The sequence below is a fragment of the Pleurodeles waltl genome, chromosome 4_1, assembly GCF_031143425.1.
Source record: "Pleurodeles waltl isolate 20211129_DDA chromosome 4_1, aPleWal1.hap1.20221129, whole genome shotgun sequence".
Classification (NCBI taxonomy): domain Eukaryota; kingdom Metazoa; phylum Chordata; class Amphibia; order Caudata; family Salamandridae; genus Pleurodeles; species Pleurodeles waltl.
The window spans coordinates 454,134,366-454,159,627 of record NC_090442.1 but is presented as its reverse complement, the minus strand read 5'-3'; the positions used below and the strand labels follow the sequence as shown (position 1 = coordinate 454,159,627).

Genomic DNA, 25,262 nt, shown 5'->3' with positions numbered 1-25,262 from the left:
TGGATCCTGGACAGCAAAATATCTCTGAAAAGTAGACAATTCTGAATTCAGCAAGGGGCCATTTGTGTGGATCCTTCAAAGTTTTCCTACAGAAAGTAATAGCTAAAATAAAAAAATACTAAAATTGAGGTTAAAAAAAGAGCTGTTTCTGACCACATTTTCTTCTATAACTTTTTCCAGCTATAGCAGATTTTCAAAAGAAATATACCGTTACATCTGCTGGACTCTTCTGGCTGCATGGGTATATAGGGCTTGTGGGTTCATCAAGAACCCTAGGTACCCAGATCCAATAAATGAGCTGCACCTTGCAATGGGTTATCATTGTATACCGGGTACACAGCACTTAATTTGGTGAAATATTAAGAGTGAAAAATAGGCATCAAGGAAACCTTTGTATTTCCAAAATGGGCATAAGATAAGGTGTTGAGAAGCAGTGGTTATTTGCACGTCTCTGAATTCCAGGGTCCCATACTAGCAAGTGTATTACAGGGCATTTCTCAAATAGACGTCTTTTTTACACACTGTCTTACATTTGGAAGGTAAAAATGTAGAGAAAGACAAGGGGAAATAACACTTGTTCTTCTATTCTGTGTTTCCTCAAGTCTCCCAATATAAATGGTACCTCACTTGTGTAGGTAGGCCTAATGCCAGCGACAGGAAATGCAAAATGGACCCATCACATTTTTACATTGAAATCTGATGTGTTTTTTGGAAGTGCCTATCTGTGGATTTTGGCCACTAGCTCAGCCGGCACCTAGGAAAACGTACCAAACCTGTGCATTTTTTAAAAGAAGACACCTAGAGAAATCCAGGATGGGGTGACTTGTGGGGCTCTCACCAGGTTCTGTTACCCAGAACCCTTTGTGAACCTCAAAATATGGCAGAAAAAACACTTTCTCCTCACATTTAGGTGATAGAAAGTTCTGCAATCTGAGAGGAGCTACAAATATTCTTTCACCTAGTATTGCCCCAAGTCTCCCAATAAAAATAGTACCTCACTTGAGTGGGTATGCCTAGTGCCCATGACAGAAAATGCCCAAAAACGCAACGTGGACCCATCACATTTTCCCAAAGAAAACTGACCTGATTTTTGCAAAGTGCCAAGCTGTGGTTTTTGGCCTCTAGCTCAGTTGGCATCTAGGGTAACCTAGCAAACCCATATATATTTGAAAACTAGACACCTAGGAAAATTCAGAATGTGGTAGCTTGTGGTGTTTTCACCGGGTTCAGTTACCCAGAATTCTTTGCAAACCTTAAAATGTGGCAAAAACACTTTTTCCTCACATTTCTGCATTAGAAAGTTCTGGAATCTGAGAGGGGCCACAAATTTCCTTCCACCCAGCATTCCCCCAAGTCTCCCGATAAAAATGGTACCTCACCTGTGTGGGTAGGCCTAGTGCATGCAACAGGAATTGCCCCCAAAACACTACATGGACACATCAAAATGATCAAATACAAAACTACCTGTTTTTGCTGGAGGGGGAGAACCTGTGTTGGTCTTGGGCTCAGCAACCATCTAAGTAAACCTAGCAAACCCAGATATTTCTGAAAACTAGACACCAAGGGAGTTCAGGGAGATGTGACTTGCGTGGATCCCCCAGTGTTTTCTTACCCTGAATCCTCAGCAAACCGCAAATTTAGCTACAAAATTACATTTTTCCCACATTTTTGTGTGGGCTCACCGCACCAGCACAAATTTCCTACCACCAAACGTTCGCCTCAGTCTCCCAATAAAAATGATACCTCACTTGTGTAGGTGGGCCAAGTGCCTGTGACAGGGAAGAGCCAAAAACATGTTGAACTTGAGGAGGAACCAAAGCGGGTCCAAAAGGGCAGTTAGGAAAAAAATGTTTTTAAGCTGAGTGGGGCAGAATTTTTATTGGTATAGATGTGACAATGCTGGGTGGTGGAATTTTGTGGTTTCCTGCAGATTCCGGATGTTCCATCACAAAAATGTGGGAAAAATGTGTGATTTCAAGCAAAGTTGGAGGTTTGCAGGGCATTGGGGGTAAGAAAATGGTGCAGGTGCATCTGAAGCACACCACCCTGGACTCACCCAGATGTTTAGTCTTCAGATGTGTCTAGGTCTCGTAACTTTTTCTACATGGCAACGTCCAAAGTCCAAAAAGTGCAGCCCTCACCATTTCAAATGGGAGAGTTAGCCAAGCTCTCATGGCCCAAATGTAAAACTAAAACCTAAAAGAAGCAAATGTCCTCTTGCTTGCCGTTGTGATAAGATCTTTTAGTGTGCGGTCGAGAGCTGAAAGACTGTTACCCCCTTCAGTTGGGGTGGGGGCATTACCATGCCCATACTGGTTGGTAGCCACCACCCCACAATTTTTTTTTTTTTAATTCCCTGGCACCTAGTTGGCTTTCTGCCACTTGGGGGAGTGGATTGGGGGTAATTGCCCCATCTGCTCACTGGTGAGAAGAACAACTTTGTCTCCATTTATTTGGGGTGGGGTATGGCTATACCCCCACCCTTTTTTTAAAAGAAAAAAAAAACAATCCCTGATGTCTGGTGAGCTTTCTGCCACCCTTGGGGGCAGATGGGCCTTACAAATATAGGCATATCTGCCAAAATGGCAAACAGTAATGTGCCCCCATGGGGAGCAACCCTTGCCCAAGGGGCTGCCCCCCAAACAAACACACACGCACACACCCTAGTTCCTGGTGCCTAGTGGTTTCTGCCCCCCTTGGGGGCAGATTGGCATAATTAAAACAGGCCAATCTGCCCTCATGGGGGGCAGAAATGGCCTAAAATGAATTTGCCCCCATTGGAGCGACCCTTGCCAAGGGAGTTGCTCCCCTTGTGTGAAACTGATGTAAAAACACCCTTGGGGCAGATTGGCCTAAGAAAAATAGGCAGACAGAAATGTCCTAAAAACATTTTGCTCCTAGGTGAGCGGCCCTTGCCTAAGGGGTCGTTCTCCACATGTAAAAAAACAAAAAAAAATATTATCCCTGGTTTCTAGTAGGTTCTGCCCTCCTGGGAGCAGATCGGCCAAATTAAAATAGGCTGATCTGAAAAGGCCTAATAAAAAATTGCCCCCCCTTGGGGAGCAGCCCTTGCCTAAGAGGCCGCTCCCCTTATATGCAAAACAAATTAACAAACTTAAACACAAAATCCCTGTAACGATCGGGCTGCAGAAATGCTCAAAGAGACATGAAAGGAAAGGGAAGGCTTTTCCTTTCCTTTCATGCCTCTCTGCCCGTCCCACGTCCCGATCGGTAGAGAAATGCTTTCATTTCTCTTCTGAGCTTCCAGCAAGATGGGGCGGCCTCTGATGAGGTCAGCGCACGATTATGCGCTAACATCATCAGAAGTCACAGGAGGAAGCGAGGAGGGTGGTAGCGATTCCCCTTCCATCCCTGCCCTAGGGGGGTGGGTGGGAGGCCCACGCTCCCGCCATGGGCCAGGTGCAGGACATAACGGTTACATCCTTGGCACCCGAGCAGTGCTGCAGATGATGTAACCGTTAAGTCCCCAGCACCGGGGTTAAGAAGTTTAACCATATGCTGGAAAACATAAAATTACTCACTGAAAAGGTCATTTAAAAATGTAGTAATGCTTTTGGCTCAGAAGTGTAAAGCCAATGAAATTCACAAATTATGTTTATGAGCAACCACAACACGTGCCGTAGCTCACAGCGACTCCATGAAACCCGGTGTGCTGATATTTACCTGACTAAGTATATTTCCAGGTTTTGGTGGGCAAATCCGTGTACAGCGTAAAAGTTAAATGCATATCAAAAATTCCATTATCAATGGAAATAAAATTGGAACCTTAACTGCACAGTTTTGACCTCCATTTTGTAATGCACCTCTATCATGTTCTGGACATTCTCAAAGTCTGGAGAATTCAAGTTGCACATGCATAAAATCTGATTTGGTTTTTAGTTTTGTTGTGTAGGCTACACGCACAAAGTGGTGGAATACGCTATGGGTCCAGTTCACAATTTTTGTTCGCTAAACACTGCTGTTCTTATCCTAATTAGGTGTGAATTACACCTTAATATCAGGCTTATCTCACAAATCTCTGCCTGATTAGTTACATTTGTCATTTTTATGGTTTCATTATTTATTTCCAAGAGTAGCACATAAATATTCAAGGACAAAAGCATTGTGAATCACACTTGTTTCTTGGCTATTGATATACTCTGAGTTTCCTTGGATGTAGAATACAAGGTTTCACAGTATTCCCTAATCTATGCAAAAGAAGTGGATGATTAACACTTTGAAGTTAATACAGTGATGTTTTATTGGAATACGTCAAGAGGAGGTGGAGTTACTGGATACATAGGCCCTGGTTTAAGAGGGCCTAGTGCCACTTTAGCCCCGCCTTGGCTTTTTTTTATTTATTCTAAGGTGGTCCTTTTCACATGCCATATTTACAAAGTGGTAAAATGCATGCATTGTGCCACTTTTTAACCCTTTGCGCTACATTATGCATGCACCATGCATAATGTATGCACAGGGGTGTTCCCCGGTTAGGGTGGCCAAAAAGATGGCACAAAGAAATCTAAGAGATTTCTTTCCGTAATTTTTTCTGGCACTCAACGCCTGCTCATAGCAGGCGCTAAAAGGAGGCTTTCATTGCTTACAATGGGCCACTGGGTACTTAGCAGGATTAGCATCAGATTTTCTGACACTAATTCTGGAAAGCACTGGACTAGCGACTAAAGTCCTGATGCTAGTCCCCTAACTAGCGCCCTGGTGGGCTAAGGGCACTAGTGGCAGCACAACTTTTCATAAATCTGCCCCTAAGTGAGTTAGTGCCCTTCAAGGGGCTTTGCCCCCTCAGATTTTCTTCTCCTGCTGACAAATCCAAAGTTACACAGTCAGTTCTTTTAACAAATAAAGATGGATTCTGAGATGCATTGGGTAATGCTGAAATGTGTAGTGCCCTCCGCTACACTTTGCTGGTGCATTTGTAATTGAATAAGGAACCAGGGGATTTCAGAACTATGGCCCTCATTATGAGTCCGGTGGTCCTAGGCCACTGCAGCGGTCCGACTGACACATTATGACCATGGCGAAAGCATCATGGTCCAACCGTCGGCACTGTCACTTTTTCGCTGGCCCATCGCCTGGCAGTGCTGGCGGTCTTAATCCACCAGTGCAGTGCTACAAGCAGCGCTGCCCTGGGGATTACAACCTCTGTGTTTGACAGGTTTTGCATGGCGTTGCCATGCAAAGGCTGGTGGAAATGGGGTGCCGGGCCCCATGGGGCCCCATGCACTGACCATGCACCTGGCATGGGCATTGCAGGGGCCCCCATGGGCAGTCCCTTTGCACTTTTTACTGCCTGAATTATAAGCTAGCATAAATGTTGTGGGTATTTTCCCGCTGGCCCGGCAGAAAACTGATAATAGGGCCAGCGGTCGAAAGACCAAACTGGCAGTCTTAGATTTCCTTGTGCGATTTTTTTGCCCCCCCCCCTAATGGGGGAATGCCCCTTTGCATACATTATGCCTGCTGCAGGCATAATGTGGGTCAAAGGGTTACAAAGTGGCGCAGTACATGCATTGCACCACTTTGTAAATATGGCGTGGCGTTTTTGGCCACGTTGGGCCACATTTGCATCAAAAGAATAATGCAAATGTGGGGCAAGGAGGCGCTACAAGCTCTTAAATATGCCCCTTAGCTTTACATCAGAATTAGTGGGTACTTCACTATGCCAATTGGCTCTAGCATTTGATACACTGCTTTTCTGATGCATGGGCAGGTGACAAAATTCATGTTACCAGATATAGATATTGACCTCTTAACTATCATCTCTATTCTAAAACTGACATAGAGATCTTGAAGAATGTTCATGATACACCTGAGGCACCTTACCTTATTCAAAAGTAACTGGTTCCCACTCGAGGAACTCTTGAATACTCTGATTTACTATTTAATTCTAGTCTCCATCAACCGGGAGATTATGTGGTGATAACTGAGGCCTTCTTTCTCATACTAGGCATACTGGACTCAGTTTTAAAACTCCTGGAGAAATTTACTCTAAAGTCCTATAACATCCTAGATTCTCTAATGACAATATTATCAGGGCTAAGTCAATGAGGCGAATGGGTGCACCATTTAAAATAAGTTCTGCAAAAACCATCACCCTTAATGGAGTTATTCAATCGGTTGACAAGGAAGGAGGACACGACAAAGAGAAGAGATAGAGTAATACAGGTGAGGAAATCCCATAAAGGGAAAAAGTTAAGCATGTGCAAAAGCAGCATGATACCGTCTATTCTCTTTGAAATATTTCCAAATATTGGGAAAAATGTCAGCTGGACGATGCTAGAAATGATCATAGTTTATTCTCATTCCCTAGTAAGTTCCTACTGTTGTATTCCCCATATTCGGAAATAATGGGGCTAAATGTGCAAAAACGTCAACCTCGCAAATGGGAAATATGTCTGAGAAAATAATCATGGAAAATGAGGATCCCTTCCAATGAACAAAAGGGGGAAAGGAAAAATACTGGGGGAACAAAAAGAAGACAAATTAGAGGGTATTTGCAAAAAAAAGGCATGAGAAAAGTAAAGTTTGGAGCCTAGCCTCTAATATGATTGTGGCCCACAGTCATCATATTTCATTATCAAGTTGAGCACAAGAAATAACCTCTGCAGTAAATTTAACTCAAGCAGTTGTCACTGTAGTTGAAGTTCTGGAATGTCCTAACTTGGATTCTTTAGTTTCTAAAAAAAGAATCACTGGATTCTATGCGTAGACATAAGGAGGAAGGGGCTAAAATTCCGATGGCAAAATAAAATCACTGAAATTTAGCTTGAGCTAAGCAATCCTACACTTCCCTGCAAGGAAAACCTGATGTAACTCCCACTTGGATTTCACCCGAAGCTGATGGAAAGTCTATTCTCAACTTTCCGGCCACATATTTCCAGATGCCTGGATCTCTGTTTATAAGCTACCCAAGTAAGGAGAGAAGAAAACAATTTTAGGACAATACAATCTCTGACAGTAACTACAAGCTCCAACTGAAAGCTCCTAAGCAGAAGATTCAATCTTCCCACCAACAAGTACTTTAATAAAATCAGTTCTCTGTTCCTGGGAGAAGAAACATTGAAAATAGAAATAAATTCGTAAGCTTACATTTGTCTTCTCCATGAAATCCTATTTCATCAGGCTGAAATAAAAAGAGTATTATTTCCTGACAAGAATAATTTTAGCTGCAAAAGCAGAGTTTTGTCCTAGGCTGTCTCCTGATGTTACTTGCTGATTGCTGATCTCTTTATAAAGAGCAGATACGATGTATATTTAATCACAATAGACTCACATACTGTCAATAGACGGATTGTGATAATGCAAATCATTCTTCTCTCACAGATTCATTTAACTCAAATTGTTTGCCTCAACATCAACTACTGCTTTTGCATAACATTGCGCAGCCAGTAAACGTGGAAGTGAGTTCACTTGGCAGATCCGTGACAACCGAAGAACAGCCTCAACAAAATAATCCACGACTCCAAGACAGATCTTTCACGGGCATGGACCCAGAAGCGCTGAGCAACAATAAACCGGTCGCCTTGAACTCACGGAAGGTTTAGCGAGAATATTCTCCTGGAATTTGGCAGGGTACAATGAAAGAAAACTAAACTTCCTTAGATGACAAAGTCCAGTGTTAATATATCTACAATAAACTTTCAGGCAATTTCTCAGCTGACTCTTATTTCATTTTTAATTGCCCGGTTAGTTTCACAAGTAGAGGACACGCCAAAGGGGCACTGCATTACAACTGACTTTGATTTGACATTTCAACATATTCTGTTAGAAAATATTTTTCTTCAATGTCTCAAGATTACGTTTCCAGTAGCAGGCAGCAGTTTTAGGAGGGAGGGGGATGGGTGGGAAGCACACTCACACTCATCCTTTCACACACACACACGTGTACACGCACATCCATTAACAACACTCATCAACATTCAAACATGCAGGCACGCAGCAAACATTCATTTAAAAGATCACACACACACTTACCTTCAGCCTCGGAGGCCCGAGGAGGGTTGGGACTGCTGCAGTCCCTCACTGGCTGACCTTAGGTCAGCCAATGAGGGAAGGCAGCAGTCCCAGCCTCGTCACAGAGTGGGATGGGGTCAGTGAGACTGCTGAACTGCTGACCCCACCCCACTCTGTGACAAGGTGTCACTGATTGACACTTGCTCTGGGTGCTTCAGGGCTTAAACCTGAAGCACCCAGGTCGGAGACAATGGGTGGCGCTTCCCTCGTCACCCTGGGCAGGCCCTCGAGGCACCTTTGCTGAGCCGAGGAGGTCATGCCCACAGGAGCTGTGACCTCTTCAGCCCAGCAAAGTTGAGCTCAGGCAGCCATGAGCCTGCCTGCGCACATCGCGCCCGTCTGCTCCTGGCTGCCTGACCTGAACATGAAGAGTGTCTGTCAGGCTGACCTTTGTTCAGCCTGACCGGCACTCTTCATGAGGGGCTAAGGGTGGGGGGCGTGGCCCCTCCGCCCTAAAGGACCGGCCACGCCTGTACATTTCCATGGCCGCTAAAATCAAGTGGATGATCCCTCCTAGTTTTTAATGTTTATGTCTCTCTGTTTTGCCAGAATCACCATGTGCCCAAATAATTATTTAGGTTGATTAACAACCTAAGAGGCAGAGGAGAAAAACTAATTGGATTCTGATTGCAAGTGATTTAATGCTTTTGAATACCCATGCAGACATGCATTAAACATCCTGAGCTCCAGCATAGTTGGGCTTTTCCAGAGGCTCTGTTCCTAAAATCCAGCATTGGCTTGTCTATTATAGATTATATGATCTCATTATATTCGATCCTTGATCTAATTTTACAGTTTTCTGTCCTTGATACAGCATATAGCGACAATGCTCTAATTACTTTAGTTTTGATATAATATCCACTAGTCCATGGTCGCTGGAAATGTGTCCTGGGACTATAGATATTCAACCAAAAAGGGGAAATCTTACTGAAGTCCATGCAATATCTCAAGGTTTAACATATTGGCTGTTTTTTCACACCAAATTTCCCTGGGAGGTATTTCGATGGATGATCCTATCAGTAGCAATAACACTTTTGAAGGAGGAAAGGACAAATCATAAAGTCTACAAAAACATAAACAGCAAGATCAGATTTGGTCCTGTACACATCAAGCTTGTCCTAGTGGAATAGTCGGGGTCTTTTTGGCGTATTGTAGCCCTACACTCGGGCATAAAAAAGGCACCGACAGCTAATGAAATATCATTTGAGACTTGGGCTAGCTGTAGTAATGATGTCCATAAATCAAATATTGATGCTGCTGTTTAAGAGATGTGTTTACATTTTCTGAACCTATTGATTCACCTTCTTATGACCAGATAAATGGGCGTATCAAAAACACTAGAGCCTCTACTGCATTGGGGCCTGATGAAATTCTGATCTTGGTAATCAGAAACAACCTCAAAAGGTGGACCAAATTGCTGGTTCCCCTATTTGAGTACTGTTTATTTCTGGCCACCTCCAACTTCCTGGAAAGGAAGCACTGTTCTCCATAAGAAAGGTAACAAACAAGCCTTGGGGAACTATTGCTGAATCACATTATTAGATGCAGTTGGAAACACGAGTATTTTAGATCATTGATAAAAGTGGGCCCAGGAAGAAAATAATTATTCCCTTAGAACAATCTAGGTTTAGTTCAAAACCGTCAGACACAGATAACATTGCAATGTTGCAGTCGATAATAGACAAATAGTCAGTAAGAAAGAAGTCTTTTGTATATGCATTTTTTTAAACTTTTCTCTTGCATTCGATTCATTTTATAGACCTACTTTGTGACTGAAGTTGACATCTTTGTTTAATCCAAGGAGCCTAATGTTATGCTATATTATGCTGATTGGTATAGCGTACTTATCACCCAAGAGGGTATAAAGGCTTTTGGGCATTTGTGTCGGTGTGTGGTCCCCAAGGTGCTTTTCCATAGAACCAGGTCTTCAGATTCTTATGGAACCCAAGAAGTGAGGAGGAGGTTCTTATGTGTTGACGGAGCCAGTTCCATATCTTGGGTGCAATGTAGAAGAATGTGGGACCTCCAGTTTTGCGACTGCAAATGTGTGTGTGAGTGAGAGCGAGGCACAGCCTAGTGTCTGATGGATTGGTGAAAGTGTATGTGGCTGTTCAGGTATTCTGGTCCTGCATTGTGAGGGTTTTGTATGCATTAAAAGTTTAAATTGGCTGTCATTATGAATGGAGAGCCAATGAAGCTTCCTGAGGAGCGCTGTGATGTGGGTGCAGCATGGGAGGTCGAGTATAAGCCTTGCAGCAGTGCTCTGCATGTCCTGGAGTCTGTGTAGGAGTTGTTTGGAGAATCCAGCATGGAGAATGTTGCTCTAGTTCAACCTGCTGTTGATAAATGCTTGCATGACGGTCAGTCTGGAGTTCTGAGGCAACCATTTGACAATCCTTCGCAGCATGTCTAGGATGAGGAAGCAGGAGCGGCCCACTGTGTTCACTTGAGCCGTCATGTTGTGCTTGTTTTCTTGGATGAACCCTGGATTTCTTGCATGATTTGTGGGCGTCGATGTGATCTGGAAACAGATTATGGCTATTAGTTTACCTTTTTTCATCTACATGATGTAAAATCGTGTTAGGGGATACCTGTTATTATTGAAAAATTTGATGTTGATGTGCACCATGATACGTTTACATATAAAAATGTAATTGCATCATTATTATCAAATTCACCAGCCATGAACTCTCCATTAACCCAAACTCAGAAATATGTGGTCAGGCAGGCTGTGAGACCTAGACTTGAGGTTGGCAAGTGGCAAGCGGGGCAGCACATAGCTGTCAGACAAATGTGCGAACAGGAAACTCAGATCAATCCCACAGATAGGCACAGCAACACCACAATGGTCGCAGGATATTGGCTCCAATAAAGCACACATGGCTGGAGGAGTGGATGCATTCCCAAACCATTGTAAAGCCAGATGCCACATGAAGTCCGGAACACTCAGCCAATCAGAACACAACATGCAGAGCAACATGCCACAATCACATGCCCATCATGTCTGACATCTGGGCACGTTACCCACTGGCCCTAATTGTGTTCATGTGAAAGTCGAAGCCCACCTGTATTTGTTATCAGGGATCTTATTTACGTCTCCAAGAAAACAGCCCACATTATTTTCCTAAAAGGAATGCAGATTTTTTTTTATGGTGGCCTGAGAAATGTGTAAAACACCGCTAAGATCAATTGTACTTTGAGACAGTCCCCAGAACCTGTTTCTGTAACTGTTCTCCCAGCCATAGTGTTTAATTACACCAACTGTTCCTGTTTTGCCAAATGCCTCTTGTCTTTTATATTTTCAATGTCAATTCACATTCGAGCAACACTTTGGTGAGCTATCCAGGGGCTGATTGGTATCTCAGACCAAACTGCAGTCGGTTCCGAGACAGATTTACATTTGCGCACCAAAGAAAAGTGAGGAGATGCTGCAATTGATTGGAAGTTCTGCTGAATCCATGGCACAGAGGTCCGTCCTGAAGCTACCGTTAGAGGGTAAGACACTACATCATAGTCTTAGTCCCAGCATTGGGCAAATGGCAAACTAAGAAGAAGCGTAAAAATGTAACCTGAGCGCCCTGACACTGACATAAATCTAGTACATTACATATTTTATGTGTCTGAACTGAGTGATTGCAGAGTGGACTCAGAGCAGTTCCCACAGAGGTCAGCTCTTTTTCGATAGTCAGCTGTGAGGGGACAGTTCTGACTATTGGGTCCACCCTGATTTTTTGTTTTGGATCACCTCTTTTTTGACCTTTTACTGAGAGGGACCCTCGTAGTTTGGGACTCACCCACAGTAAACTCATGGTAAAATGGACTGTGTGTGTTTACAGCTGGTGCCACCTTGTTAGGCAAAGGCTGCTGAGATGCAGCAAGGGTAGGAGGCCAAGGGCTGATTACACATGATGACCTGTGCACTCGTGTGTGGACCTATGTGAGGGTTGCGCATGGAGGATTCCTGATGCACAGTCTAAGAACAGTGGTTAGGTAGCCTGGTGCAGAAGGGACCATGAAGAGTGGGTGGTGACCTGGAGTAGGCCTTATGAGATGGGTGTACAACTGAGGGATAGTCAGTGTGCTTACTGCCTTGATTGTAGTGACATTCCATTATATGTCAATGGGAAAGGCTGATCTAAGGTGCAACTCTAGTTCCCTAGGGGTCACAGACACTGTAACCTGTATTGGAAGAATAATGGAGTAGACTACGAAAGCATATTTATACAGCTTATGTGTCATCCAGGAATATCATCTTTCTATCACTCAGCTCAGGATTAGGGCCAAATAGTGTTCTGCCCAGCTGCAGGACCTTTCATCAATCGGCCAGCTGCCATTCGGTACCAGGAACCGGTTCTACCCCAGGCCTCTCAACGAGGAGGAATTGCTGAGAGAGGTCCTGGCAGGAATGTCAGGGAGGAGGGGCTGAGTCTCTCAGAGCACATGTGGAAACTGACTCCTGGATGACAACATTTTGAGCTATACCAGAAGACTGAGCAGGAAGGTTAGGACAGGGGTGGATAAGTGATGTGGCACATCAGGATAGGCCAGAGGCACAGCCCTCTGGACACTTCTGCCCCCACTTAAAAGGTCTTGCACAGGGGAGGGCTTGCTCTCTTTTGGCTGTGCTTCTGTGCAGAACACTGGGACTTAAGACGAGCATCATGGACAACCCTCTGAATGGCCCGATCCAGTGGGGCACACCCCAGGACCAGGTAAGTTGGTCCCCATAGCCCCCTGAGGACCAGCTGGGGGAAAGACTGGGCTCTGGCACAAGGAGAGCCCACTGCTCAGAAGAAAGGAAGGCACCCAGATGAAGGTGCAGGGAGTCCGTGCGACTGGCTCCCTAAAGAGTTGGGAACCTTCCAGGCCAGGAGACCTAAAGAAAGTGCACCAGGAGCAAATTGAGCCAAAGATTGTCAAAAATTGCCCCGGGCCCAAGATATCTTTATCCAAAGTCTGGCGACCATTGACCGCTGTTGGGGAGCAAAGCGCATGGAGCTCCCCCACCATGCTGGAATCCTGCTCCTGGGGTCGGCCAGGGGCCGGAGGCTGCCCCAGAGAAGAATGGAACTGGGGAGCAAGTAATGCATCCCTGGCAAAAATGTGGCAGTGAGACAGTGCTGTTGTGCTCCCTCGAAGGTGAGAGGAGGGGCCCTGGACCCCATCCTGAGACCCCCACTAAAAAGCAAAGTCGTGGTATGCCATTGTGCTCCAAATGAAGATGTTGAGAGGGACTTCAGGCCCCACCTGTGGGCCTGACAAGGAAGCAAACTCAGGGGATGCTGTCATCCCGAGGAAGATGGCGAGAGTTGCCCGGGCCCCATCCTCTGGCCCCTGATGGCCAGAGAAGGAGGAGGAGTGGTGCCACGCTCCCCCATGTGGCCAGCGTGGCCCAAGCACCACCGCAGACTCTAAGTAAAGATCTGTCTCTAGGGTGACCACCCGTCCGTAAATTTCACGGACTGCCAGTAATTTTGCCCTGCCGTCCGTTGTCCGTGATGAAAGGATTAACAGACGGCATTTGTCCGTAATTTTAGCCTTTCACCTGAAGGACAACAGCCAGCAGGGCAAAATTACGGGCAGATGAGTTTCCACAGCTGGATTGAAAGTCCGGGAGTCTCCTGTGCTTTGAGGGAGGGAGAGGCAGACAGATAGGAAAGAGACCTTCTTGCCAGGGGGTCTCCTTACCTAAAGAAATACAAATGTGGGCAACTGGTAAAAGCAAATACAAAGGGGCTTGGAAACCTGCATTGGCTTGAATCAAAGGAGTCACTTGAAGCTTTCTGCTGACAAAGATATTTTCTTTTAGAGAGGTACTGTAATGGTGTTCTGTGGAGTATGTGGTTTCAATGGATTGTTTTAAAAAAATGGTATAAACTGTATGTTATTCAAATCTGTATTTTAGAAGGACTTTTTTTTATTTAACCAAAATGTATTTGCGCATTTTGATGCAGCCTATATGATGATGTAATTATATTTATATAGCGCTTACTACCCCTGACGAGGCATCAAATTCATGTTTAAAATAAGGATTTACACATTCACAGTTCTTTCAGGGACCTCGGTACCTCATAGTACTAACAAGCATTGGCTAAGCCAATAGGTCTCGTCTAACCAAGAGTTATTGGCTTTGCCAATGTGTTTTAGGCATGTTATACACCAGAGTGGCTGCTGTTCAGCATGGATAAAGTTAGTGGTATAGTGGTGTGAAGTGGAGTAGAGTGGCATAGGAGCAGTGGCGTAGAGCCCAGTGGTGCAGAGTATAGTGCAGTGGGGTACAGTGCAGTTGTTTAGAGTGCATTGGCATAGAGTGCAGTGGTTTAGAATGCAGTGGCATGGAGTGCCATTGGGCAGAGTAGAGTGGTATAGAGTGGCAGAGAGTGCAGTGGCATAGAGTGGTGCAAAGTGGAGAAGTGTAGAGTGGTGCAGTGCAGAGTAGAATATAGTGCTGTAGAGTGCAGTGGCCTAGAGTGCAGTGGCATGGAGCAGTGTTGGGCAGAGTAGAGTGCCAAAGAGTGCAGTGGAGTAAAGTGGCATACGATAGAGTGCAGTAGTGTAGGGTGGTGTAGTGGCATAGAGTGCAGAGTAGACTCGCGTGGCAGAGAGTGCAGTGACGTAGAATGGAGTAATCTAAAGTGGTGCAGAGTAAAATATAGTGATGTAGAGTGCAGTTGCAGAGGGTGGATTGATGCAGAGTGCAGTGGTATAGAGTGTAGTGGCATAGAATCCAGTGGCGTAAAGTAGATTGTTTCACAGTAGAGTGAAGTGGCTTAGAGTGGTGAGGTGCAGGGTAGAGTGGAGTTGTGTAGAGTGGCATAGAGTGTGATGGCATAGAGTAAAGTGGTGTAGAGTGCCGTGGTGTAGAGTGCAGATGTGTAGAGTAGATTAGAGTGAAGTACATATGTTAAAGAAACACTAAGTACATTTTTTTTAAATTACATTTTGTTTGTGCAATTTACAGCCCAAATATTTTGAAGATTCAAAATGTACTTGACACATATGTATAACCCAAATCACTAGCTTGACTTTTGCTCAATTTCAAAACCATTTAAAGACGTGGACAAAGCGGGCAATCACCTTGCACAACCTTGCAAGGGGTCTGGCCCCTGCTCACTATTCACAAGCACAAACAGCAGACCATTGCACCAGAAGAGTTTGCCAAGGTGGATGGGTGTTGCTTGCTCAACCACTTGACAGTGCCTCTTCTGTTTCTCTCCTGTGTGCAGAGACAACTCCCCAGGTACCCAATACCTTCTGAAAGTCTTGGTGGATCTATTTTGTCTGATTTTAGGAATTGTCCACATTGTTCTTCTCTTCCTTATTTATGCGGTTCTTAGCAACAACCCTTTGAATCACTTGCCGTGGATCTCCCATTTGATCTCAATTTCATCTTCCTCTTTTATTATCTTTGATTGGTAGTCTGGGCTCCCATTTCTGGGATAAAGGTAGAGTCCCAGACATACACTCTAGTGCTGTGAGACTGCAGGCACGTTGTGGGTACCTCACATCCTGAGATTAGGTGTGAGACTGTCGCACCATCTGCCCTGCCACATTAATTTTATTTTAGGTTGAAAGTCCACAGGGGTTGGGGTGAGCCAGATGATTTTGTTCCATTTGTTTAAACTAGCATAAGGTTAGTTACCTTAATGTTTCCCAAACTGTTTACCAGGGGTTTTAAAATGTTCAGAAACATAATCAAAATGTTGCTGTTACTTTCTCTTCAAGAAAGATTGGGTAGATTGGGGTAGGGGTGATGGCATTGACACAGTGCTGAAGGTCATTAATTTACTACTAAACAAGGACGTACAGTGACACCTGAATGTAACATACCAGGAGGCAATTGCAAAAATACCACAGTGAATAAATAGTGCTATGTTAAAAAAGGCACTGACAATATAGTTAGGCATGGCCTCTCTTGGGTATGTCTGTAAAACTGACGTTTAATCTTGAATTTTTGTCCTGAATTTTGAGACTTTGTCCTGAATGTTTACCCTTTGTCCTGAATTTTTTACAGTCCTGTCCAGAATTTGCCTCAATGCCAGATGGTCACCCTATCTGGCTCCCAAAGCAGCACATGAAGGTGCTGGGCGGGCGGAGAGCTGGCAAGATCAGCTGGGGTTGGGTTTCCCAAGCTGCTCTCCAATGTTGTTGAAGGCCACAGGGTGTCTGGGTGGGACCAGACATCCCTAACACAAAAAATAAAATAAATTAAACGAAACCACCACAACAGCTCTCCCTGAAGCAGCGGGAGAGCCGCTCATCTGTTATGCATGCTCCAGAGGGAGTGCCACATAGTGCCATGCAGGGCCTCGCCAAAGTCCCTGGGCAAAAAGCACTTGTTTACCATAGTGGTGACCCCTAGGGTCACAACAAAAATCTTCACCACATGCGGGTGGGTTTATGGCTTCTTTTAATTTGTCTTTGGAAGCTTCCTTACATCTTTTATGATCTGTTTTCTTCAACTTTTGTGAACCAGAGGGGGTCAGAGAGTTCTTCCACGGTCTCCATGTGCCTGTGATATTGCTGTGTCTGACATTGGGACTATTGCTACCTCCAGGTGGTGATTGTAAGGTGTTGCGAATTGGATTGTTACACGGCCTGATACAGGTGTGAGCAGAATTCTGTGTTCTATTCTACTCAGAGCTGTGATGGATCTTTTTGGACTCAGTTTTCCCTAGCACCCCCATCTCCCATGGACCGCATCTTTCCCAGGATATTTGGACTTGTGACTCCAGGCTGTTGCCAGGAACATTTAAGTGGCGTAATGCTTCTTTTGATATCTTTGCGGGGCATGACCTGGCAAACAGGCTTAAATTACTTGGAAAACTTTGAGGGAAAGGAGGAGAAATAATGCAACTTGGAGAGACCAGTGCAAGGCCAAGAATTCAGCAAAATGTGCCCAAATTATGGTAATGGACTGGGATGGCTGGTTGTTCTGGTGAACCCCCTCTACTGACTCGGCATCATGCAGTGCTTCGTACTCTGTTAGAATTCTTGAACGCGCTGTGGAGGTTATGGGGAAGGACAGCTTCATTTTTGGAACTAAAAGGGGGCCTACATTTGGCTAGTGGCCATTTTGTTTTCTGGGGGCAAGCTGTTGGTACCACATGCCATAAAATAATTTTGGCTCCGACCCAGGTACCCGTGAATGAGACTTGGTGATCGAAACCCACCCTTATTGGCTTGTGCGTGTGAGGATCTGCTTTTAAGAACTGGTCAGGGAGATTCTCTAAGGTCTGGCTGCTGCCATCCTCCCTGTTTTCTGTCATTATAGGTAGGTTGAAAACCGCTGTCGTTCTGCGTTGGAGCTCTCGTCAGAACTGGCGCCACTTGCATGCTCATGGCCAATGCGGCTCCCCAGAGGCTGGTCTTTTTCAATTTGTGTTGGACCAACTTAGCGGTGTCTCCCTGGGCTTGCTTCTGTCTTTCCTCGCCCTTTTCTTTCTTCCTTTTATGATAGTGTGATATGTGAGCTTGTATCACCTACCAGGCTTTTGTGTCTGAGCAGGAGTGGTTCATGAACTGGTTCTCCTGGCTCGCCTGGGGGCTGACCGGTCTGTGCATGTAATTGTTGCTAGATTGTTACTAATTGTTTTTGTGTGTTTTTTGCAAGTGGGGGTTTCCTGCTGTAAAAACTCAGGTCTCAAATTGAGTGGAATGCAAGTAACTAGGGATGTAGATATAATCAAGACTGAAGAATAACAGGCCCCAAATAATGTGACTTGCATGAAGTATGGGTTAGATAGTGTAGTTAAAAATTCTGCTGAGGGGAAATGTTATTATTGAAAAAGTCGATGTGTACAATGATACGTTTGCATATAAAAACAAAATTGTATCACTATTATCAATTTGCCCGTGTCAACAGCATGAACCGCAATGTAGAAATACCTGGTCAGACAGGCTCTGAGACCTATACATGAAGTTACTTATTGACAAATCACAGGTGGGGCAGCAGGCAGCTGGCAGACAAACATGAAACTCAGATCACTTAGGTGCAGCAATACCACAATGGCCCCAGGACATTGGCCCCAATAAAGCACACATGGCCAGATGGTTGTGCGCAGTGCTAAATGTCTCTTGTCTTTTGTTTTTTCAAGGCAATTTCACATTCAGGCAACATACCAAAGAACTTTCTAACCCCTGTTTGAGCCAAAATGGCCTAAAACAAGGGTGTGCGCAAGCACCTTTGTTATTCTCAATCTACCTTTCAGACTTTCACTGACAATTTGTGGGCAAGAGCTATCCCCAAAAACTGGGTGAGAAGCATTTGCATACCCTTATGTATGTGGACAATTTAATCTAATTCAAGTCCAAGCCCAATAGATCTGCAAAGAAATCTGAGGATATTACATAATTATGCTACAAAACATTTTTTTTAAATCAACATAAATAAGACAAACATTTTACTTTTTAGTGGGGGAAAAGTGTTGAAATATAAGTGGCATTTGGACAGTGGAAGGTTGGAAATAGTAAACAAATATCCCTTTTTGTTTGTAATATGTTCCAACAAATTAAATGATGACCTGCACTTTACTTACTTGAGTAATAATGCCTTAGCTCAAGCAAATTCATTTCAGCATCTTGATAATTTAATGGGGAGAAGGCATTTTGAACATTTAATCCACATTTGTAAAACTAAGGTCTTCTCATATTAATTTATGTCCTAGAATATACCCCTCCTGAATATAGGTCTTTTTTAAACATCTATGAAGGAACTGTTTTGAAAAATATTCTAATTCGTACATTGGAGCTTGATGTGATTAAATGTTTTGTTCAGACCCTTCCCACTATATTCAGATGTGGGTATAAATTGTTGCATGCACTTAGTTTGTCTCTAAAGTCACTTCTTATGGAAAAGGTGTCTCAAGAATCAAATAACTACATGACCTTTAAGCGAAATTTCATCTGAGCTCTGGAGTATTTTGATGCTAGAATGGTTATTCGTAGCACATGGATAGTTGAGCATCTCCGATTATTTATCAGAACTCAATCAATATATTTAAGACATTTAGGCCCTCATTCGGACCTTGGCGGGCGGCGGAGGCCGCCCGCCAAAGTCCCGCCGTCAAAATACCGTACCGCGGTCGCAAGACCGCGGCGGGTATTTTGACTTTTCCCCTGGGCTGACGGGCGGCCGCCGAAAGGCCGCCCGCCAGCCCAGGGGAAAACGACCTTCCCACCATGAAGCCGGCTCGTAATCGAGCCGGCGGAGTGGGAAGGTGCGACGGGTGCTACTGCACCCGTCGCGTATTTCACTGTCTGCTATGCAGACAGTGAAATACAAGCGGGGCCCTCTTACGGGGGCCCCTGCAGTGCCCATGCCATTGGCATGGGCACTGCAGGGGCCCCCAGGGGCCCCGCGACACCCCCTACCGCCATCCTGTTCCTGGCGGGCGAACCGCCAGGAACAGGATGGCGGTAGGGGGTGTCAGAATCCCCAAGGCGGCGCAGCTTGGAGGATTCCAACGGGCAGCGGAAAACCGGCGGGAGACCGCCGGTTTTCCTGCACTGACCGCGGCCAAAGCGCCGCGGTCAGAATGCCCTGCGGGGCACCGCCGGGCTGTCGGCGGTGCTCCCGCCAACCGCGAGCCTGGCAGTCACAGACCGCCAGGCTCGTAATGAGGGCCTTAATAGTTAGGGGCCACTGTGTATCTTTGAATTGTGTAACTCAATACGCTTTGAAATTTCCTTTGGTCCACTACAACCCTACCTTTTGTTTAAAACCTCACCCAATGTAAGACAGTTTATTATCTCACTTCACTTACGCTATGTTCCTCTAAAGATTGTGTGGCAAAGTAGAGCAATAACGTTTAAAAGTCCTCTCTGTGTGAACTTTATCATATAAACAAGGAAAATATGTTTTGTGTGCTGCATTTATTTCCTGCTTTAAGCAAAGTTCACTTATGACACTTAAATCCAATTGTGAAAAGATTTAATATAGATGCACATCAAGCTTGGATGCCCACTCTCAGCAATCCACCTAATGAACAAATCTGCTTTAATGTGTATAAGTGTTTTCATAATTTCTATCAATATTTTTAAAAGGAAATTAGTCTACATGGGTATAGGGTCTTTCTTAGATTGGTATGTTTTAATTATTTGTATTGTACTGCTTCTATTTATAATTATTGATGGAAATTGTAGACTTCTGTTGAGGGCATGATCAATTTAAATACATTTTTGAAAATTGAATGATGCTATAATCTGCTAGTGCCATATTTTCTGGAATATAGAAACCTTGAAATCGTTCAGTGGTTTCCAAATGCATCATTCTGATAAGAGTTATTAAGATAGTAGGGTCATTTCCCTCTTTTGAGGCTCTTAAAATAGTAGTTTTAGCAAGTATTAGATAGAAATTTGATTACTTAAGCTCTCTGTATTTGAGACTTCCCATAAATCATTTTCACAGATTGCAAGCAGCGCAAACCATAGCAGTGTGCTTAGTTCTCAAAGGGCTCAAAAGGTCACATGGCACCTTTGCTGAAACAGCCTTACCAGTTGCTGGTTAAGCAGAGAATTCAGATAAAAACATGCAGCTTAACCTTAAAGGCAGTACATGGAATGGCACCCTCATTTTTCACTAAATGTATCTCATCTCTCAATATGAATCCACTCAATCCCTAAGGTCATATTCATTTCATCACCACCAACAAATCATCATGTCAAGAGTGGATCATGGTTTCTGATGTATCCTGGTCATTTAAACACCTAGAACAACAGCCTTGACACAAAGCAGCCTCCCTAACTCCATCTCTAAATTCCTGGATCATTGCCTGTGTAGACACATTGGCACCCTTCAAAACCAACAAAAGCAAAAGAACCAGACTGTGAGCTAGCTAAAACATGGAAGATCTTAGGATGATGGAGACTAAGCAAGGATGACACAGACAGAAGCACCTACAAATCTACCCGTAGACATTATTATAAGCAGATCCAAGTTATCAAACATTCCACACTCACAGACCACATTGATATCAGTGCTTACAAATCTGTTCAAGACACCAAATGTTCCACGATCCCAGTTCACATTGATAGCAGTGCCAAATGTGCAAAGGAAATCTTTGCCATGTTGAAAGACTTCTCCTCTCAGGAGCCAGTTCCACCAGCATCACCCCCTCAGGACCTCCGATCTAAGCGATCCCGTATTTTTAGCAGCAGGATTAGAAGCATTTATAATAACTCCCAACAGATCCCTCTGCCCTCACAGCACTCCTACCCGGCTCGACCACCAAGGAACCACACTGACACTATGGCCTCTCATCATCATTGTGTAAACTGCTACCACCATGCAGTTAATCCACTCTGAAGCTCCTTTGGACCCCTACTCTCACGAGTTTTCATCATAGGACTAGACCCCATCAGTTTATCAGTCACCCCACTCCTAAATACTTCCATCACCCCAGGCACATACTCAAATGTTTGAAAGAATGTCACAGTCAAAAAACCAGCTGCAGTCCCAATGACATTTGACCACTATTGATTCATCTCCCTGCTGCTCCCACCTGCATGCCCCAAGTCACCGGATGGATAAAAACCAACTGCATCAAGCTAAACACTGACTAAACAGAAGTTGTGATCGTCTGCAGAAACACCTTAATGTGGGCCTTGGACCTGGTGGTCTACGGAACTTGGATCCAGCCTTCTCCCAACAACCCAGTGCAAAGAACTTTGGGACAGTCAACAACAACCAACTTACCAAAGCTGGCCAAGTAAATGTAGTCTCCACCTCCTGCTTCCACATACTAATGATGCTAAAGATGATCTTACGAACAATCTAATGCAAAGAATTTGGGGATAGTTATCAACAACCAAACTACCATGACTGCCCCGGTAAATGGAGTATCCACCACCTGCTTCCACACACTAAAGATGCTAAAGAAGATCTTCAAATGGCTCCCCATCAATGCCAGCAGATTGAACACTTGTGCCCTCATCACAAGCAAACTGGACTAGGAAATCGCCCTGTTCACCAGAATCAACGCTCAATTGACAAGGCAAATCCAGACCATACAGAAGTCAGCGGCCAGATTCACCCTAATCTCCCACCCCGCATGCATATCTCCCCGCACCTCAAAGAACTTCACTGGCTCCCCATTCAGAAACAAGCTCTCTTTAAATTCCTTAGGCACACATTCAAAGCCTTGCACAACATCATAAGCCCACATACTTCAACAACTGCATCATCATGGACAAACCTACCAGATACGTCTGCCAGCCGGACTCCTAGTAGTCAGGGGCGGTTCCTCCTCTTGGACAGAGAAGCATCGCCCTGCCTGCAACTAGCGCAGCAAGTAAACACACATAATAATAAAATGGTGGCTACCATTTTATTATTCTGTGTGCTGCACTGCCATCCTATGCTGCTAATAAAAGCGCCTGTGAGGGTGGGGGACGGGGCTGCAATAGCAGCATTCTGACTACTGCCAGTCCGCATGTCAGATAAGCTGGCTGTCTACAGCCGACCTATGCGACATGCCAAGTGTAGACCCAGTAATCCCAGGGCTGTGAAACAGCTGGGGGATTTCTGGCACAGGCTGCTAGTGCTGGGTTAGCCTGCTCCAACCAATCCAGCAAACAGCATTAGAGCAGCTCCAGGATTACCTGTTGACATGACTGGAAGTTGCGAACCAATTTTCTGATTATCACCAGTCCGGAGGAGGAGGCTCAGAGAAGGAATACCATGCAGCCAGCATGGGTGAGTCTTTTCGGCATTGCACCACAACCTGCCCCACAGGTTTTTTAGCATAATAACTGCTACTGCTATTAGAACACAACCCCTGCATACTAAGAACCTGAAATTACTGTTGTTCATTCTCTTATGTTGCTCCTAAAGTCTGGAATGACCTGGTTATACACATCAGGCTGCATCCTCAGTTTTCACAGGAATCTGAAGATATGGGTCTTCATCTAGGCCAGGTCATGGCTCTTCCAATACTGCTCCTGCATCAGCACCAGTATACTCTGCTAGAGAGTTACTCACACTACAAATATTTCTCTGTGTAAGTGCACTCATTTTGGAACTTTCTTCCTGATCAGCTAGGTCCTGGAACTGAATTAAAGTTCTTGAAAAAGGAACCTAAAACTTGGCTTTCCAAACAAGGCTATATTTGCTGAATTTCTTCTTTTCTGTTCTAGGATCTATTTGATTCTGACTTATATTCACTGACACATAGTAGCAACAAGAAAAGAACATTGGTGAGTTTGTGCTTTATCAAGAATTTTAAGATAAGATAACATAAGATAATATGACATAACATAACAATACATAACAAAACACAGCACAGTGTTGTGAGAACCTGTAGGACCTGAGTTGGTCACACATAGACATAGGGTTTGGTAGAAACATCTAGTACATATAGAACCACATACATCATGGTTAGATTGTTCATGCTCTTTACCGTGTTTGTAATGCTGATTACCTTGCTTTGTTTCATCTGCCTAGCAGCTCACTCTTTACATGCTAGATTGTGATTGCCTACAAAATGTATTGAAAACTTATTTTGCATCCTTTTGTCTATTCTTGGCATGCATGAGTAATAGTATGAAAGTGGTACCATCTGTTTCCATGGCTTCTCTGGGGAGTCAGAGTGTCACGCTCAGGTTGCCATAATCACCTCTTACCCTGGTGGGTTTGGAGGATTGAGTGAGGCACTGTGAGTTGGCCAGTAGCTTGGCCAACAGTTACTAACTCTCTGGATAGACTCAGTCTCCCACACATCGCTGTTCTGACGTCCTAAACATGCAGTCCTAATATCAAAGTAGGAACCACATAACAACAGCATAGCAGAGCATAGCATAACATAACATAAAATAACAAAGCATTTCATGCTTCTGGGATAAGGCTTGCGGTCAGTTTACGATGTGACACTCCCTGTTGTGATAGATATGTAAATCATGGCACATTGATTTCTTTAAGCTGTAAAGCAACATCAAAACATATCTAAGACATAGATCCTGATTACGTGTGGTCAGTGTTTTCCATGTTTATGCATGGTGTTGTAATTTCAGGATGTGTAACTTTTGTCAGGTCTACTTGTCAGAATTACATTTAGTGTAATGTGGACTCTGGTGCTGTAACCACCAAGATCTTAACTTTATTCCCAGGAGCTCAGAAAAGGTGTTTGTACATGATAACTTTTGAACCCCAGGGAATCAGATTTTATTAGGTGTAATAAATAGCACCTATGCCTCACAAACTCATAAACAATCAGGGCCATAGACTTCCACAAAATGTATCTACACCACTTAAATGTACACGGGAGCTTCCTTTTCACATTTTCATAATTCACAATTTAATCTTTTGCTATGTATCAATATGCCCATTGATTTATGCTAGCGAGTTCTGAAAGTATGTGCGAAAGGATATTTGGATCTATAGTCACTGTGCGCAATGTATAAAGAACATATTTTCATTTTTTATACCATTGTGTTTGAGCGTTCTGTTGCCATACTTATTTAAATCTGATTTGTTGGCAATTTCTGTCTCATGCAATGGTGTTCCATGTAATTAGTATGTTTTGAAAATCAGAAGAAAAGTGAATGATTAAGCTATTTGCGGACACACGTGGAGGTCCGCGGAGCTCCGTGAAGTGCCCAAATAACTCTTCTGCGCTATGTGGAGTGCATTGTCACGCCATTCATGCTGGTTTTTAGGGTCAGGTGTTTGTCCCTGTGCAGCGCGAGATTCTGCTGCTCAAGTTGATTTTATACTCAAGCTGCAGCTACCTCAAAGCGAACAGAAGATTTCTCAACACAAGCGGTCGCAACCATCTGCGAGCGCTCGCTTTGAGAAATCTCGTCCGGAGGTGGTCTCGAGTAAGATTTTCCTTGCTCTCGCACGGCAGCTCACCATTGAAGAGCACAAGTGAGGAAAAAACTCTATGCTGTAAGTGGAGCACAGAGTGGGAAAATCTCTGCAAACTCCGTAAGCCGAGAGGAGTTCACCGCCCACCCCTAGTCTCAGGTTTATGACAGTGATGTGTATTGCCTAACATCATGGTAGCAACAACCAACTCCCCAAAGTGAAAAAAAACATTTAACTAAATATTCTAAAAGTGACAAAGGCTGAAAAAGGGTCCCTTCCTGCACAAAAACAATCCTGCCTGAAATGCAGGTAGAGTGCAGGAATGAGCCGTTTCTTGATGGCTATGGCACATTTCTGCCCGCTTCCTTTTCGCACAGTGCAGCAAGACATCTTGCTGTGTAGCATTGAGTGAAATAATTATAACTAT

General features: G+C 44.2%; 1 protein-coding gene across 2 annotated transcripts in view; it reads right to left on the bottom strand.

Moving 5' to 3' along the window:
- GRM3 (glutamate metabotropic receptor 3) overlaps nt 1-25,262 on the bottom strand; it is a 1,234,490-nt gene that overhangs the window by 796,363 nt on the left and 412,865 nt on the right. The gene's annotated exons all lie outside the window — the stretch shown is intronic.